The following is an 18,353-nucleotide window of genomic DNA, read 5'->3' as shown; positions in this document are numbered from 1 at the left end:
CATTCGACCACGGTGGAATAGCCCTGAACATTTTATTAACTGTGATATTTCCGACCGTGAATGTTTACATTTTACAAAAAAGGGTAGTTGTAACTAAATCGAATATATTAATTTTACGTATATAGAACGAACTGTTTCCATTTAAAATTTTATAATTTATCATTTCACACTGTGAGGAAAATATATAAAAAATAATGGAAGCAGTAAATATCGAACTTGAGTCGACAAATATCCAGTCCAGACACTTAATCAATAGGCTACAGAGCTGATATGCATGTTGCTGCTCTGAAATCCCTTACACTGTACGCTTTTGGAACTTACGTGCTATCGGCACGTTTACGCGTCCTGTTTATGTTGATCCTATCGCTGCTTCGGACGAGTAACTGCCAGATCCCGACAAATGAAACAAATTTCGAATAAAAGTTTTAAACATGGCTGCGTTGTCAGCGACCGTATCAAATTAAAATTAAAGCAATCACAGCCCGTGGTTGCAAAACTGAAGTGTTTTTGATCTAGGTTTCGGCCACTACTAAGAGTGCCTTCATCAGAATGGATTCCCAGCGGAGTCTGGGATTTTCCTGCCTCGAGATGACTGAGTGTTGTTGTGTCGTCTTCATCATCATCATTCATCCCCATTACGGTCGGAGGAAAGCAACGGCATAAGTACAAAGGTTTAGGAAATTTTTTTTAAGTGCAAGTACTGACTAAGCATAAAAAGATAAGGCATATTGCATACATGTCACGTATAAAATAAATATCAAATGACATCAAGAGACCGAGAGCTGTTATTGCTTCAATTTTAATTTTAAAGTGTAATAATAAAATATACGTACCTCTTTCCGTGCTATCATTTGCAAAATACCTCTTGAACCGTTTATGAGATACGCTGACTGTTATGATTACATGATTTCCTTGAGCAGGAACGGAAATGGGTCTATCGTGCGTAATCATTATATGGATATAACAACCACTATCTCAGTTTTATGTAAAATTTCGATATCTTACCCATACTTCAAACACAGCAACGTTTGGGTTACAATCAACCATTCACAAACTCTACACAATGCGTGTTTACATCTGCAAACTCCTTACAATTTCGTGCAATGCTTGACTTAATTTCATGTAGCACAGTAAGTATGACGAGTAACGAAAATAAAGTCAGTCCTTTACGAAACTAAGATATTAGACTGTTTTTTCATCTAATAGTTTTCTGTGTGGTAGTAAATATTTTGTACACTCTATAGCAGCTAGTCTGCATGGAAAAATGTGGCACGCTATCTGAGACCATCGGATGGATAAAAACAATCAATAAGTTAAATATGAAATGAGATGTCATTCTGCTCTCAATTTTAAATATAGCTTCTGTATCTTACCTATTGTTCATATAAAGCAATGTATCGGCTAAAGTCAACCATACGCAAAGTTTATGCAATGCATTTTTACCTCTGTGAAATTTCGAGCGATGCTTTACTTAATCTCAGGCAGCATAATAACTACGATGTGTAGAGAAATGAATTCAGCAGCTAATCGAGCAAAGATATAAAACTGTAATATGTGTAAGAATCAAGCTTTGTCACTAAATAGTTTCCTTAAAATCGGATGATAAGTATTTGATAGCGGCTAGAATGCCGTCTATCAGTGCAAGTAGTAGCATTAGGCGAGTAGTATAGCCGCAACAAAGCTGGTCTCAGCACAGAACGTAGAGAGCACGCCTGTAGTAGTGAATGGGTTAAATTTTGGAATTAATATCTTGACAATTAGAGGAATGAAATAAAATGAAAATCAAGTTGGTATTAAAATACGAGCTCACAATTTATCAACCTATTTGGTAAACCACTCAGCCACAATGCATCAGCCCAACTACGAAAAGTGCTGCTCCAAAATCCGTCATACTCTACGCAGGAACAATACTTTAGATGCAGTGCTCAAACTACTCTACTGGCCATTAAAATTGCTACACCTAGAAGAAATGCAGATCATAAACGGGTATTCATTGGACAAATATATTATACCAGAACTGACATGTGATTATATTTTCACGCAATTTGGGTACATAGATCCTGAGAAATCAGTACCCAGAACAACCACGGCCTTGATACGCCTCGGCATTGAGTCAAACACAGCTTGGATGGCGTGTACAGGTACAGCTGCCCATGTAGCTTCAACACGGTTCAAATGGCTCTGAGCACTATGGGACTCAACATCTGAGGTCATCAGTCCACTAGGCTTAGAACTACTTAAACCTTAGGACATCACACACATCCATGCCCGAGGCAGGATTCGAACCTGCAACCGGAGCAGCAGCGCTGTTCTGAACTGGAGCGCCTAGAACCGCTCGGCCACCGCGGCCGGCTTAGCTTCAACACGATACCACAGTTCATCAAGAGTAGTGACTGGCGTATTGTGACGAGCCAGTTGCTCGGCCACCACTGACCAGACGTTTTCAGTTGGTGAGACATCTGGAGAATGTGCTGGCCAGGGCAGTAGTCGAACATTTTTCTGTATCCAAAAAGGCCTGTACAGGACCTGCAACATGCGGTTGTGCATTATCCTGCTGAAATGTAGGGTTTCACAGGGATCGAATGAAGGGTAGAGCCACGCGTCGTAACACATCTGAAATGCAACGTCCACTGTTCAAAGTTCCGTCAATGCGAACAAAAGGTGACCGAGACGTGTAACCAATGGCACCCCATACCATCACGCCGGGTGATACGTTAGTATGGCGATGACGAATATACGCTTCCAATGTGCGTTCACCGCGATGTCGCCAAACACGGATGCGACCATAATGGTGCTGTAAACGGAACCTGGATTCATTCGAAAAAATGACGTTTCGCCATTCGGGCAACCAGGTTCGTCGTTGAGTACACCATCGCAGGCGCTCCTGTCTATGATGCAGCGTCAAGGGTAACCGCAGCCATGGTCTCCGAGCTGATAGTCCACGCTGCTGCAAACGTCGTCGAACTGTTCGTGCAGATGGTTGTTGTCCTGCAAACGTCCCCATCTGTTGACTCAGGCACGGAGACGTGGCTGCACGATCCGTTACAGCCGAACCCACCGATTCCATATTCTGCTAACAGTCACTGGATCTCGACCAACGCGAGCAGCAATTTCGCGATACGATAAACCGAAATCGCGATAGGCTACAATCCGACCTTTATCAAAGTCGGAAACGTGATGATACACATTTCTCCTCCTTACACGAGGCATCACAACAACGTTTCACCAGGCAACGCCGGTCAACTGCTGTTTGTGTGTGAGAAATCGGTCGGAAACTTCCCTTATGTCAGCACGTTGTAGGTGTCGCCACCGGTGCCAACCTTGTGTGAATGCTCTGAAAAGCTAATCATTTGCAAATCACAGCATCTTCTTCCTGTCGGTTAAATTTCGCGTCTGTTTCACGTCATCTTCGTGGTGTAGCAATTTTAATGGCCAGTAATGTAAAAAGAACGAAAAAAATCTATACTGCTGGATTGAGCAAAGCAGCAACGTGAATGCCGACAGGGAAGATGCCATTTCAGAGCATGAACAGTCGAAAATAGACAGTTGCTTCCTTTATCGGTGTTGCTCGTAGCGTCACCGACCATCAATTCAACGCTGATTTCTAGTTATCGTGGAGAGACTGCTAAAAAACATGTTTTCGTCCATTTTATTTGCATACCAGCACACATTCGAAAAGGACTGGCATAATTTTAGCGTGATTACCTTTTTGCATTCGAAACTAAATGGTACAATATTAGAGTGATATTTATAGTTTGCTGTACCCATTAGCTCGTGATCACCGGCTACAAATGGAAATGCCCGTCGAATGCAGATAACCCTCATGATAAGTGAGTGACAGCGATCGAGAGCCACTTACGTTGCTTTGCCATACAGATGAAAGGCTCTATTACATGGAGATTAGCGCTTTAAATCATTCCGATAATCAAAAACTCTCACGGGTTTGAATGCCCTTGAACTAAAACTATTCTTAATCGCAATAACTGGCGATACAGGATACATACCAAGAGGTTTTCTTTTTACTCTCCACTTTGAAATGACTGTATGAGAGTCACTCTGCTGAGGGTGGCAACAGATTTGACCACCTAATGTACGGGAAGCCCTTTACCAACTTTTCCTCGGGGCTACTCTCAAAGCGCCGTAGGTGAGTCATTGCAGGGTCAGGATGCCTCTGGCAAATTGAAATATTCAGTCAGTGAATAAGTCTCGCGCAAATTGAAAAATTGGTAGCCATGCTTTTATTTTTTCATTTACAATGATGCAGCAATTGTTTTCTAAATATTAAACGCATTAATACTCAGTATTACAAGCCTTTTGTAAAAGAGTACCGTGCGGCTGGTCTCGGCGGAGGTTGGAGTCCTCCCTCGGGCATGGGTGTGTGTGTTTGTCTTTAGGATAATTTAGGTTAAGTAGTGTGTAAGCTTACGGACTGATGATCTTAGCAGTTATACCACAATATTTCAAATGCATTTGAACATATTTTTTTTCTAAAAGAGTATTAGATACAGAATTTATATCAGTGGAGCAGCGATGACCTTTATATAAATGACATTTCCCTTCCGTTATACTGGTACTTCTCGCACAACAAAGTGAGTCAACTAGCATGATCTGCGAAAATGTTTTATGAATAAAACTTGTAAAAGTGATATGTTTATAAGGATTTTGTTTAAATTACTAGACTAAAACACTTTGCTTCGTGAAAATTCTTGGAAAAGTTGATAATACGCCTGCCTCTCTTTGTTAAAGACATAAAAAATGGGGACTCCCATTTCCCTCTTGAAGACGACGTAAATCTCCGATCTGCAACCACAGAGGAGAAAATCGAGAAATTATGTTATTAGCCCTTCGTAGAATAAAGACTGTAGAAGTAACACTAGGATTCTTTTCGTTTTAAGAAAAAACTTCGTGAAACATCTGAGCAAGACGAGTGTCGCATTTTCTGGATTCTGAAGAGAAAACGATGTACAGAAATGAATTTGTCAACCGTCAATAAACCGTTTCAGACGCAATCCTATATTAGTGCATCTATTTGTTAGTGTGGAGGTGATGTTGGTCATTATTTCATGTCAGAAACAATATTCAACTGGCCTTGTGGGAAAAAAATGAAAAGAAAGTTGAAACTGGTATCGTACTTCAACAATGTAACAATTATTTTCTGAATTGCGCCAAAACAAAAGCGCTTATATATTTAGGGTAGGTATTCCATTGAAACGCTAAGAGACGTTCTTTTGGAAATATTATTGAGACATTTAGCTGAAGGGACGCCTGATTTCCTGTGGGTGCATACTGGCTACTTGGAAGTGGATGAGTCGCTGCCGCGAGAGGAGCATTTAGAAAATAAGAGTAAGTCATTAGAGTGCACTATGAGAACAACAATGCAACGTGTTAGGATAAAAATATCCAATGCATATCGAGCACATTATATTATTATTGTTAGAAAAATAGCTGTTAAAGGTATTTTATGTTATTGAGGAACTGTTTCTGTGACAGGACAGATCTTTTAATTTAACATTCCACTATTATAATTACAAATACGAGCTTACGGAGTATCAGGTCATCTGAGTTATTGAACTGAGGCGTTTGCAGCCGACAGGTCATTTCGTGTCATTTTTCTCAACTAAGAGAAATCTGCAGACGTAAACGTAAGTTGGAGGATATCCAACCGAATGTTATAGGATCATTTCTTTCCACAATATGTGAATCAGTGATCTAGAGGATAATGTCGGAAGTTGTATAGTGTCTACAAACGGGCTTGTATAACTACGGCTGCTGACATTAGAAAATTTTAATGAATAGCTTCATTGGGGGCAAATATGGGTGGACAGCTTACTAACCCATACTGTAAACAGTGAGGTGAGTCTACTACCATCTACAATAAAAGTAATATGGGCGACACAAGACTGATTGAATGATAAATGATGGCCTGAGGGCTCTGCTGACACATGATCAGCACACAAACTGGTTATCTTGACCTCAGGATCCGGTTGTAGACAGCTGTAGGCTACCAAGTGTGCATAGCTTTACCTCCCATACCCTACTGACACTAGTGGACTAATGTACCAAGAGTAGGGTTGCAGGAATCATGTTCTCAAGTGAGATGTCTGTATATATATATATATTTAGTTTGGGTGAAAAGAACAATGGGAGTAGCAGACTGTAGGAATTCGCAGTATGGTTTCAGACCACAAGGCACACACAGCTGCCTCTGTGCTTATATCACACTACATGAAGTTTGGTTAAATAGTAACAGGGAGCTTACAATCCCAATAACTTTTACAAATTTTCATTTCGAGATGATAATGAGGCTTTTCGCTGATGATGAGGTGTTATATGGAGAAGTCTCGACGCTAGAAAATCGCATTGAATTGCAGGACGGCCTGCAGAGAATTAACGCTTGGTACTCGGAACTGAAATTGATCCTCGACTTAACGAAATGTAACTTATTCCTAATAAATAGGCAGAAAGATGCGTTATTTTACAATTGCACGACTGCGGAACAATCACTGGAAGCAACGGCATCCAGTGTGTAGGAGTGTGCGTATGGAGCGGTTTAAAGCAGAACGGCCATATAAAAGTAATGGCTGGTAAGGGAGATGCCGCGTTGGGACTGACTGGAATGATCATGAAATGCAGTCAACACACAAAGAATGTAGTTGCAAAACCTTATTTCTACCTATACTTGGCCGGCCGGAGTGGCCAAGCGGTTCTAGGCGCTACAGTCTGGAACCGCGCGACCGCTACGGTCGCAGGTTCGAATCCTGCCTCGAGCATGGATGTGTGTGATGTCCTTAGGTTGGTTAGGTTTAAGTTGTTCTATGATCTAGGGGACTGATGACCTCAGAAGGTAAGTCCCATAGTGCTCAGAGCCACTTTGAAACTACCTATACTTGTGTATTGCTGGTCAGTGTGCCGTACGAAACGGATAGGATTACTAGAGGGAACAGAGGATATCCAAAATAGAGCGGCACGTCACGTTACAGTTTCATTTACAAAGCTCGAAAGCGTCATGGAGATGCTCAACCATCTCCAGAGGCAAACGCTGCAAAAGACGCGTTCTATAGGTTTACTCTTTAAGTTTCCGAGAGCGTACAATCCTAGAAGAGTCAACTATTATGTTGATTGCTCCTACGTATATCTTGCGTTAAGACCATGAAGGTGAAGTTACAGAGAATTCAGCTTACACAGAGGCTTACAAGAACCTCCTTGCTGCGAAACATTCGGGACAGGAGCAGGAAACGGGGGAAGAGACAGTGGCACACATAGCACCCTACACCACACACCACAAGCAGGTTTGCGGAGCGTTAACGTACCTGTAGATTACAAAAATGGCGTGTGCAATAACGCATCATTTCGTCTTGCAAGAGAAGTACAGTCCAGGGAAATTTATATTGTAAATCAATATTTTGAAATAACCCTCGAAGAAGTTTGTATGTCTTAAATAAGCGGTACATCAAACCGGTAAGGTCAAAATTATGCAGATGGTAGAGGATCTAAAACTGCGTATGGCGTTTTGAGACAAGGACACAATCGTATCGAAAGTTCTCTTTTAACATAATTAAAAATAATGTATATGCGAAGGTTCACTTTAAATAATGAAAAATAATGATTGAAGTACGGTTTCTGATTGTAAGCTGTGAGCTGTAATAATAAATGAACTGTCGTAATAACAATGTCGTGTGACGAGGGTCTCCCGTCGGGTAGACCGTTCGCCGGGTGCAAGTCTTTCGATTTGATGCCACGTCGGCGACTTGCGCGTTGATGGGGATGAAATGAAGATGACCAGGACAACAAAACGCCCAGTCCCCAAGCGGAAATCGAACCCGGGCCCTTAGGATTGAGTCTGTCGCGCTGACCATTCAGCTACCGGGGGCGGACACTGTCGTAATTAAACGTGTACTGTCGTAATGTGCAAGCAAATCTGCACTGTAATAATAATTAATTGTCGTAGTGGAAAGGGAAGTATTTCATACTGTAAAAATTACCAATCTGACAGCAAGAATTTTGAACAGTATAAACTGCCTGAATAATGGACTTTGACATGAAACCTAGAGGCATTGGTTTGAAAAACTGATCACAAAAATTGTCTCTGAATAACATAAGTTGGCCTTGATTGAATAAATAAAAACAATCAAAATATTTTGTCCTTACCTCTATTTTGCGCAACTCTGGATAACACGTCGCAGTACTGCTGTGTTCCGCGCGCCGCTATGCTAAAGCTGCAAATTACTGTTTATACACATACTCGAGACGTTCAATGAGTTCTCTGTTAGTTTCTAACACACTTGGTTCCATGATCCATTAAAAAATTCTAAGAGAAAGGTTGGTAAAAAAAGTGAAATATGTGCACAGAAGATAACACTTAGTTTTTTTGTATACTGTGAACAGGTGTTCAAGGCAGATTTTAAATTTAATGAACTTCTTAACATCCAAAAAATACAATTTCCTATCTCTCAAACCTAGCAATTCTCGGTACAATAACCAAGTTAGTCCGATGACGCAGCAATAGTGAAAAAATGTAACATCATTATAAAATTTACCTTTGACATTCTATTAGACTTCCTCCTTCATGAATCACTTTCCGTTACAATCTTGATATAATCATGTTGATTGAACAAATTGATAAATTGACACTTTAAATTTGAAACATAATATTCTCACTCTAACACAGCTTAACATTGTCTTCTCGATTGCGCCCTCGCACATATCAGTGGTACTAACTTAACTTCAGTGATACAGCTGCTCACTCACAATCGATTCAGATACCAACACTGTACGTGACACCTATCGGTAGGAACTGAACAATTCACATGGTGAGAGGTCTTCAGTGAGAAGAGCGTGTGAGATATGCGTAAACTCGTCGGTGATATGTTAACACTGTTTACAGTAAACTGCTGGTTGCGCGAGATGGAACGTTATCGTCATGAAAAAATAGATACGCGCAATAAGTACATGATGCAATTTGGAGCTAAAATTTCATAACTGGTAACCAAAATGAGAAAAATAATCAATGTCGTTGGTAGAAACGTATTTCGAAAAACAGTCTTTCAGTGTACAGAACTATATCATGTGCGAGCAACTTAATCCAAAGAAGAGCGGCGCGTTTCGTCACAGGGTTATTTGGTAAGCGTGATAGCGTTACGGAGATGTTTAGCAAACTCAAGTGGCAGACTCTGCAAGAGAGGAGCTCTGCATCGCGGTGTAGCTTGCTGTCCAGGTTTCGAGAGAGTGCGTTTCGGGATGAGGTATCGAATATGTTGCTTCCCCTTACTTAAACCTCCCAAGGAGATCACGAAGGTAAAATTAGAGAGATTCGAGCGCGCATGGAAGCTTTCCGGCAGTCGTTCTTCCCGCGAACCATACGCGACTGGAACAGGAAAGGGAGGTAATGACAGTGGCACGTAAAGTGCCCTCCGCCACACACAGTTGAGTGGCTTGCGGAGTATAAATGTAGATGTAGATGTAGATCTGTCAGCCTAGCTTTGAAGTTTACTCATAGTTCCTTATTTGAAATAGTTCAATTCCGGAAGTGCACTACATCTGACCGCATGAATCGCAGCAGCTCTTGCCATCTAAGATAAGCGATGTTGTATTTGTGCTGACTTACGTACACTAGGGACGGTAGCGTCTAACAGTGGCTAAGATTAAAAACTCGTTGTGAAATTATACACAAAAAGCAGAACGTACATACTAAGAATAGAAATCAGATCACATTAGAGTAGTATGAGCGAGTAGGTAAAGATTGATAACGTTACCATACTGGGGTCAAATATCTGATTAAACAAGTCGTGTGTTTCGAAAACTAGGCTCCAGATTGGTTTCAAGACAGATAACAACGTAAGATTATGCCTGAAATACAATATAGATAAGAGACAAGAGTATAAAATGTCAGACACATATAAAATAATATGCAGTAAACTTGATAAATTCTGTGTTGGGCGGCAACAGCGAAACTTCAAAACGAGATTTAAAGAACATAGAGAAGGCAGATCTTCAGCATTCAGCTCTCATTTAACAATTTAAGACACAACAAGATTTCAGCTAATGACTTTAATGAAAACACCACCATTCTTCATAAATTAGAAAAAGGTAGACGGTTCTGCATACAAAATTACAACAGTGTTTTAACGGAATAAATTTGGTTTGGATTCTCCCCATACCTTGCAGGTAAAATTTTCTAATTTCACTTGATGTGTTGGAGTATTTTGCAACTGTGTACTTTTTGTATATTCTAGCGTCATATGCTAACTGTCCAAAGATCGTATTTTTCATATACGAATACGTGTCACAGATGCATATAAATGTGAGATTAGAAATAACAAAAGACAGTTAATACAGAATCCTTGACTGTTATTTCGACGCTACACTACATGACAGTTATGTCAGATTTCATCAAGAACTGTCACTGGCTGAGATAACACCGCAGTAACACACATGACGCGTACTATGAGATGTGATGGATTTCTCGTCCTATAGTAGTAACATAGACATGATGTAATTTGGTCCTAGGTATCTACTTGGTTGTTTCCTTTCTAGATGCACACCAAGCTGAACATGCTAAAGAATTACATCTGACACGCATGTCATTACCGCAGGATACATAATGTAAGTAAACTTATATTCCTGCTATTATATACACAATTGTCATGTTGAAGAAACTGATATACATACGGTTGTTTCACTACAGTTGACATAATCGTCTTGACAGATTCAACATATATATAGATATTTAAGATGATTCTCATTTATTGTTCTGTCTCAATTGCACATTTCAAATTGTATTTCATGTTTCGATCACTCTGTATCATTTTCAGATCTAAGTGGTTGCATCAGTAACCAGCCTTATCTACTAGGAATCACATACCAGAGTACAAGAATGAAGGGAGTGAAGTCATGGTACGAGAAACACCACTAAAATATCAAAGAACCACCCACAATCTGAACTACACCCTCCTCTCAAAGCGAATTAAACATCTCACATGGCCGTCGACAATGCTGTACATATCCTCACGTGACGAGAGTCGGAAACACGTAATGCACAGAGGAGCATTGTCCAATATGAGCCCTTTGGCGGTCTATATATCTTGGTGTGGAGGATCTGAACACGGCATACTTGTCAGATTACCAGCTGGAGCATGTACGTAACTTATATTCGTACCAATGCCTGACAGTGATACATGGGCTCCCACGAACTTCAGCGCTTACTAACTCTGCTCGCATTAAGTAAACGCCCCTAAGAGGTTAATCTTAATTTAATCGGCAATTAATAGTGGCCCTCACGCTAAGTTGCGGTTGCAGGATCATACTGAAGGCAATGAATGTAATAACTTTGCGGAGTAGTAAGTGACACAAGTGATAGTAATCCTGTGAGTAAGTTTGTATTGGTTAAGAAACAAACAGAAAATTCTGGTCAGAACAGAGGCTTACATGCTTGAAAAGGGTTATGTATCGGACTGTCTGTAGTGCAAAACGTAATAAGAATATATGAATACAAAATTAAATTTAGGAGTGCTACAACAAACGATTTCTAATTTGAAACGAGGAGGCAAGACTGAGGTACATTTTATGCAAAAAAAATTCAGTGCCATATCTCCCCTCTTAATGTGATCGAAAATTACATTATTATTGAAAATATGCATAAGAAATGTTGCCTATAATAATTAATATTTATTAATGACGGACTGTTTCGATATTTATCTCATTGCCAAGTACTTGCCATTGTAATTTTTGGGAGGCCGTATAGAAGTGCGAAATACATTTACATTAAAGCGACTGTATTGTTCTCACATCTAGCATGATGTGACGTCTACATTATAATGATAAGAAACTGTCCTGTAATGTCAGGGATTTTATTAGATAATAAATGACGTAAATAATACCTTAATTACGGTTTCACAGTTCTACTATTACCCTGTTAAATATTTACAAATATTATACAGGTGAACAGCGATATCGTTTTACTTACTAAAGTTTGTTACGATTATCTGTTGTTGTATATTTTATTTCCCATTCATCCTATTTCGTTTTCAAAGAGTTCAGTAACGTATTTGAAGCTGCAGTTGTGTAAAAGTTCCGTATGATCGGTCAATATTTCTTGAAGGATATTTTCTCTTGTGTGTGTGTGTGTGTGTGTGTGTGTAGATTTCCAGCTATTTTGAAATTCACCTGGCTCTCTCAAACGTATACTCGATGCTTTACACAGTACAGCGTTCGTACCACTCCTGCATCTCTGGTTGTGGCAGCAGACGGCGTAGTGCAATTGAGGGCTGCGTCCGCTACTGGTCAACTAGCAACACACGGACATCGCTCGTTAATGCTGTCCACTTATGCAGCCCTTCAGTGCTTGCTGATGGAGTCGGTAGCTATTTCCAGCAAAAACGGGTAACTATGGTTCTAAAACTGGCAAGAAGGACCACTGAAAAAGTCTATTAAGAAGATAAATGCACAGATATGAAGTGCGTGAATTAAATTTTAACTTACACAAGCTAAATTTGAGAGCTCTCTCTGCAAAGCCAAACAGTCTGGTTCTGGCTGCACTCGTAGCATCTGAGCACAGCATCATTGCTTCCTTATAACCAGTAGTTAGGCAGATGGCAGATACAGCTTGCAATCAAAATCTCCATAACAATTTTAATCTTGCACCAGTGCAGCCACTGTAAGGGAGACCATTCCGACATGTTCTTACAAAAAACAGATGTGCACGAAAAATTTTCCATTCTTCCGTCTGCAGCCACAGTAGACACACTTTTACCCCCCCCCCCCCCCCCTCCACATAAATACAAGCTAAAAATTGGACATCTAGCCTTAAGTGGTGTACTGTTTCAAAGGGGTTGGGATTGATTTCATCTCTACCAAGAGTTCTGCTTTCGGCATTCTTTGATCATTAAACCTACTACGAAATGTTGCCCACTGGCACCAGCTGGAAGGTATCACAAGTGATATGGAGACCAGTGCCGTATTGTCCTCTCGTAACCCCCAATGCAGGTACCTAAGCGAGGGGACTGGATCCGCCAAATCAGATGCTATTGCTGAGAGCAGAAATTCCCCATGCTTCCCTCGTTCAGCGTGGGCTACCTGCCTGTCCTTCAATCTTTCCTTGCCAGACAACCCATTCACGTGGAGCCCGTAACATTCTCCATTTACTCCAGGCCAAGAGAATAAAAGAACTACTGCCTGGAACACCAGTTCCCAGGGACTTACTCCTCCCCATTAAATTCCAGACATTTAAGGAAATGGGAATTGAAAACCGTGCTAATGCACCTTTAGTCGAGTGTCTTATTAGACAGTCTTTGGGGAATAAGTAATACAGAAAATTAGCACAGAAAACGGGTAATTTGAATATAATTTGTCTGTAACGATACAAAACAGGAAGGAGGACGTCTCAAATGGACCGACGCCTCACACACTCACCATGCACCATTATGGTGACTCCTTAATCCTTTCACTTGTGCGTCTTTTCGGGGGAGCATTTGGCCTTACTTCATTTTTACGGATGACAATGTGCGACCGCATGTAAAAGGTGGAGGAGAAACGAGAGTGTATTTGGCGAATGACTTACCAGTACATCGAGCACACATGGGATGTATTGTGGATCAGTACTGCAGAGCGTCCATATGCACGAACGGACATCCAGTAGTTGTAAACGCACTTTTAGACTAACGGAACGCGCTAGCACAGGAAGTACTTATCAACCTAACAGGAACTACTTATCAACCCAGTGGCCAATATGCGAGCACGTTATAGAGCATGGGTTGCCGTCCATAGTGATCACATAACTTATTAAGATCCATGTCGCAACCTTTGTAATGTCTAGAGGATCATAATGAATCACGATGGCTTCAACCTAAATCTTGTCTTTTATTAAAAGTGCAATTCCTGTTTGTCTCATTGCGTATTTGAGTAACCTTCTGTACTACACTACAGCAGCTTTTTCAACGTATTGCCCAAGCTCAATTGAGCTCTGTTTCTTGGAAGTGACACATCAAGCTAAAGATACGTTCCTTCTTAAGTTTCGCGCACTAGCGTATTTTTATACACTAGGCAATAAAATTAAAGGATCACTTTTTGATAATCTGTAACTGTATCGCATTGCAACGTATAGATTTGAAATGTTGCTCAAAGGTGCCTACATTCCCCTGTAGTGAAGTAAAAGCGTAATACCCGATCTTATCCTCATTTCATCCCTTATATTGACCCTTTGTGATGGAGGTCAAAACGGCGACGCCCAGCGTTGAAATCACGCAAGTTTCGTGTGGTCGTGGGAAACATTTCTGGCACACTGGCGCTCAGAATCAAGTCGAAAAGCCCTCAGGGAATAACATGAAAATAGTCAATGAGACAATCCTTCCCCTTGGAGCGTGGATTGACACACACATTTTGCTGTCGAAAACGACATTTCGCAGTGTGATGAGGAGCAGGACTTTCTTGACAATTCTTGCCACTGCTGCCACTATGTGGGCGTTTCAACGCTAGTCTGAGGACATAGCTCAACCGAAACGTTACTGAACGTGATGTCACAGCGTGACAGCTGTTTTTGCTGTAGTATACATGGCGGGACCACAAGAAACTGTTCAAAACCGTTGGAAGAAATATGAACATGATTCGGATCAGTAAAGTGTTTTCATGCTTTCTCGTCGCTCCTTTATCGCGCTCTCTTGTGGCTTGATCACTGGAAGGTTCGGCATTTACACATTGTCCCTGTAAGACACCAAAGTTCGACAACATCTTCGGTGCCATCCTTGCACGTTTGTCAAGCACGTTGAAAATGCACCCATTAGAAACTTTGACACCCTTACAATCTCGCGGCTGCTCTAGTGCCTGAGAGTAGGTACACTCCAACTAAGTCTGTTGAAGAAATTGCCTGAGCCTCAGGCGCCAGAGCAGCCGCTAGGCTAAATTGGTGTCCAAGTTTCCGACAGGTAAGTTTTCAACGTGCTCAAGAAAGTGTGTGTGTGTGTGTGAAAGCCAAGATCGCTTGATTTTCAGATCTTTAGTCCACTGCTTTCGACAGAATCGTGCTGTCATCTTCAGACTGGCATTAGCATTACAATATATATATATATATAGCGAGCGAAATAGAGAGAGAGAGAGAGAGAGAGAGAGAGAGAGAGATCTGGTCCTAATGACGAGATATGTGTGAGTTACATGTGCTCAAGAATGGTGCGTGGGTGATAAAAGGTGGCTGGGTGATTTTATAGCTAAACTTAGTCATTTAGTCACCCATGTGTCAGTGTCGAAGTTGCTCTTCCTCATGGCACACAACGGTGCAGAAAGGGAGTTATAAACATAAATCACATTCCGGGTTTTGAACGGTCCGTAGTGATTCCAGCCTGTATGTCATAGGAAAAACTGCTGTTACGCTAAACTCCAAAGGTATAATACCACGTTGAGTGGGGTTGGAGACTGCGATATCCTTGGAGAAAGTCCAGGAGGTGGCAGTAGTGTCCAAGTTTGTCAAGAAAGTCGTCGTGTTTGTCATCGTACTGCGAACTGGACGAAATGTGTGTGAATAAACGCACCAAGGGAAGGGATGGTTCTGTTGACGCTCTTCACGTCATCTCCTGAGGCCTTTTCGTGTCGATTCTCAGCGCCGGAGTGTTTGAAATATTTTCCTCGGCCACCTACACGAAAACCGCATGATTTCAACGCTAGGTGTAGCATTTCTGACCTCAATCAGAGGCGTTAAAGGAAGGGAAGAAATTTGTTAAGAGGCGCCTGATGACTTTTGCATTGTGTGACACGTTCACGATAGCGTTGCGCAGAATTGGGTGAAATTTAGTGCATATGTATCCTCAGTAAATAGCCCTGGAGCTCACATGTACTTCAGAGCTGTAGCCTTTCTTTTTTACATGTGTCGGCGCTGAAGCTTCGCCAAAGCCCGAGGTTGAAGTGGGAGGACACCACCGTTTGCAAAATTAGTCAGGAAAGCTGTAGGCAGCCTTGAGCCGAATATGAAACTGTGCAATGTGGATTGCATTGTTTGCGGGAAGACCAAACAGAGCGGTCATCGGTCTCATCGGATTAGGGAAGGACGGGAAAGGAAGTCGGCCGTGCCCTTTCAAAGGAACCATCCCGGAATTTGTCTGGAGCGATTTAGGGAGATCACGAAAACCTAAATCAGGATGGCCGGACGCGGAATTGAACCCTCGTTCTCCCGAATCCGAGCAATGGGAGACAATTAATGGTTTGGGAAAGTGATCTTTTAAGTTTGGAAACGAAACAAATGAGCCCTCGGTCACAATTTTTAGTCTTACTGACCAGGTTTCAATACTTCTCAGAGTACCTTCACCAGACTTAAGGCATACAAAGTGGTTTATAATTACAAATTAATGGAAGGAAATTTTTTTATATATAGAAAAAGTGTAGGGTGTAAGTACTAACAATACCAGACAGAGACAGTACTCACATGTCAAGCATTAAATAAATAACAAGCCAGAAGGGCTTTAGTTACAAAAATTCAAAAAGAAAGTGTGAAGGCGAGCCTCTAAGGGCTGCTCATACCTGTACAGCCATAAATTTCCTTCCATAAATTTGTAATTATAAACCACTTTGTATGCCTAAATTCTGATAAGGCACTCTTAGAAGGTTGCAACCTGTGGCTGTACAAGTATGAGCAGCCCTTAGAAGCTAGCTTTCACACATTCTTTTTGAATTTTTGTGACTAAAGCCCTTCTGGGTTGTTATTTATTTTATACTTGAAATGTGAGTACTGTCTGTCTGGTATTGTTAGTACTTACGCCTAACACTTTTTCTATTTACAAAAAAATTTCCTTCCATAAAGTTGTAATTATATTAACCACTTTGTATGTCTAAATTCTGATGAAGGTACTCTGAGAAGTGTTGAAACCTGGTCAGTAAGACCAAAAATTGTGACCGTGGGCTCATTTGTTTCATTTTCAATTTATAAATGGTCACTGAACCAAGCAGCCATATTAAAAAAATTATTTAACTTTGTTGCACATTGTATTAAAGCTGGCTATGGCTAACGGTTACGTAATCGCACCTCTGATATGGGGGACACTTCCCTCAACTGGTCGCGGCTTAGACAGTGTTTCCCTGAATTTCCAGTGTCAGTGTGCCGTCGCAGACCGGCTGCCTCCTCCGCGCCAAGTGCCGTGAGCGCGCGCCACGGCCCCGCGGAATCCGCTAATGGCCCGTGCTGATAAAGAGCGGCAGGTGGGCGACCGGGAGGCGTTATCTGCCCGCTGCAGCCCGATAGCACGGCTGGCCGCGTAGCGCCGAGCCGCCCCCTCAATAGCGCGCCGACGCCGGCTAATGAAGCGTCACAGATAGCCGCGCCCGGCGCCGCCCGGGCCGCGATCACCGCCGCTGCCAGCCCGCCTGCCGCCCGCTCACAAATGAACTGAGGCCACACTCGCCGGCTGCTCTCCGGGCCGGAAATTAAATGTGCGAACTCATACGGCACCTCGTGGCCACGTCCTGCGTCCAGTGCTCTGTGCGGATAAAATATTCTTCACTGCAGGGCTCTGGTCCGGTAATGGACTCTCAGCTTGACCTAAAATCTAGCACTATGTTTAGAAACAGCATCTTTCTTTACAGTTGATCTGAACCGCTATAGGGACTAGTGGAAAATATGTGAGCATGGATGAAAAACACAAACACACACACACACACACAGGGATAGAGGGCGAGAGAGGGAGAGAGAGAGAGAGAGAGAGAGAGAGAGAGAGTGGGGAAGGTGGAGGGATGGAGGGAGAGAGAGCGAGAGAGAGAGAGAGAGAGAGACAGAGAGTGCAGAGGGTGGGAGAGAGAGAGTGAAGAAAGAGAGAGAGAGACATAGAGTGGGGAGGGTGGGAGGGAGAGAGTGAAGCAAAGAGAGAGAGAGAGAGAGAGAGAGAGAGAGAGAGAGAGAGAGAGAGAGAGAGAGAGAGAGAGTGGGGAGGGTGGGAGGAAGAGAGTGAAGGAAAGAGAGAGAGAGATAGAGTGGGGAGGGTGGGAGGGAGAGAGTGAAGGAAAGAGAGCGAGAGAGAGAGAGAGACAGAGAGAGAGAGAAAGAGAGAGAGAGAGAGAGAGAGAGAGAGAGAGAGAGAGAGAGAGAGAGAGAGAGAGAGTGGGGAGGGTGGGAGGGAGAGAGTGAAGGAAAAAGAAGGGAGAGAGAGAGAGAGTGGGGAGGGTGGCGGGAGAGAATAAAGGAAAGAGAGAGAGAGAGAAAGAGAGAGACAGAGAGTGCAGAGGGTGGGAGAGAGAGAGTGAAGGAAAGTGAGAGAGATAGAGTGGGGAGGGTGGGAGGGAGAGTGTGAAGGTTCAAATGGTTCAAATGGCTCTGAGCACTATGGGACTTAACATCTGAGGTCATGTCCCCTAGAAACTTTGAACTACTTAAACCTAACCTAAGG

This window comes from Schistocerca serialis, chromosome 1 (genome assembly GCF_023864345.2).
Source record: "Schistocerca serialis cubense isolate TAMUIC-IGC-003099 chromosome 1, iqSchSeri2.2, whole genome shotgun sequence".
NCBI classification, from domain to species: domain Eukaryota; kingdom Metazoa; phylum Arthropoda; class Insecta; order Orthoptera; family Acrididae; genus Schistocerca; species Schistocerca serialis.
This window is presented reverse-complemented; position numbering follows the sequence as displayed.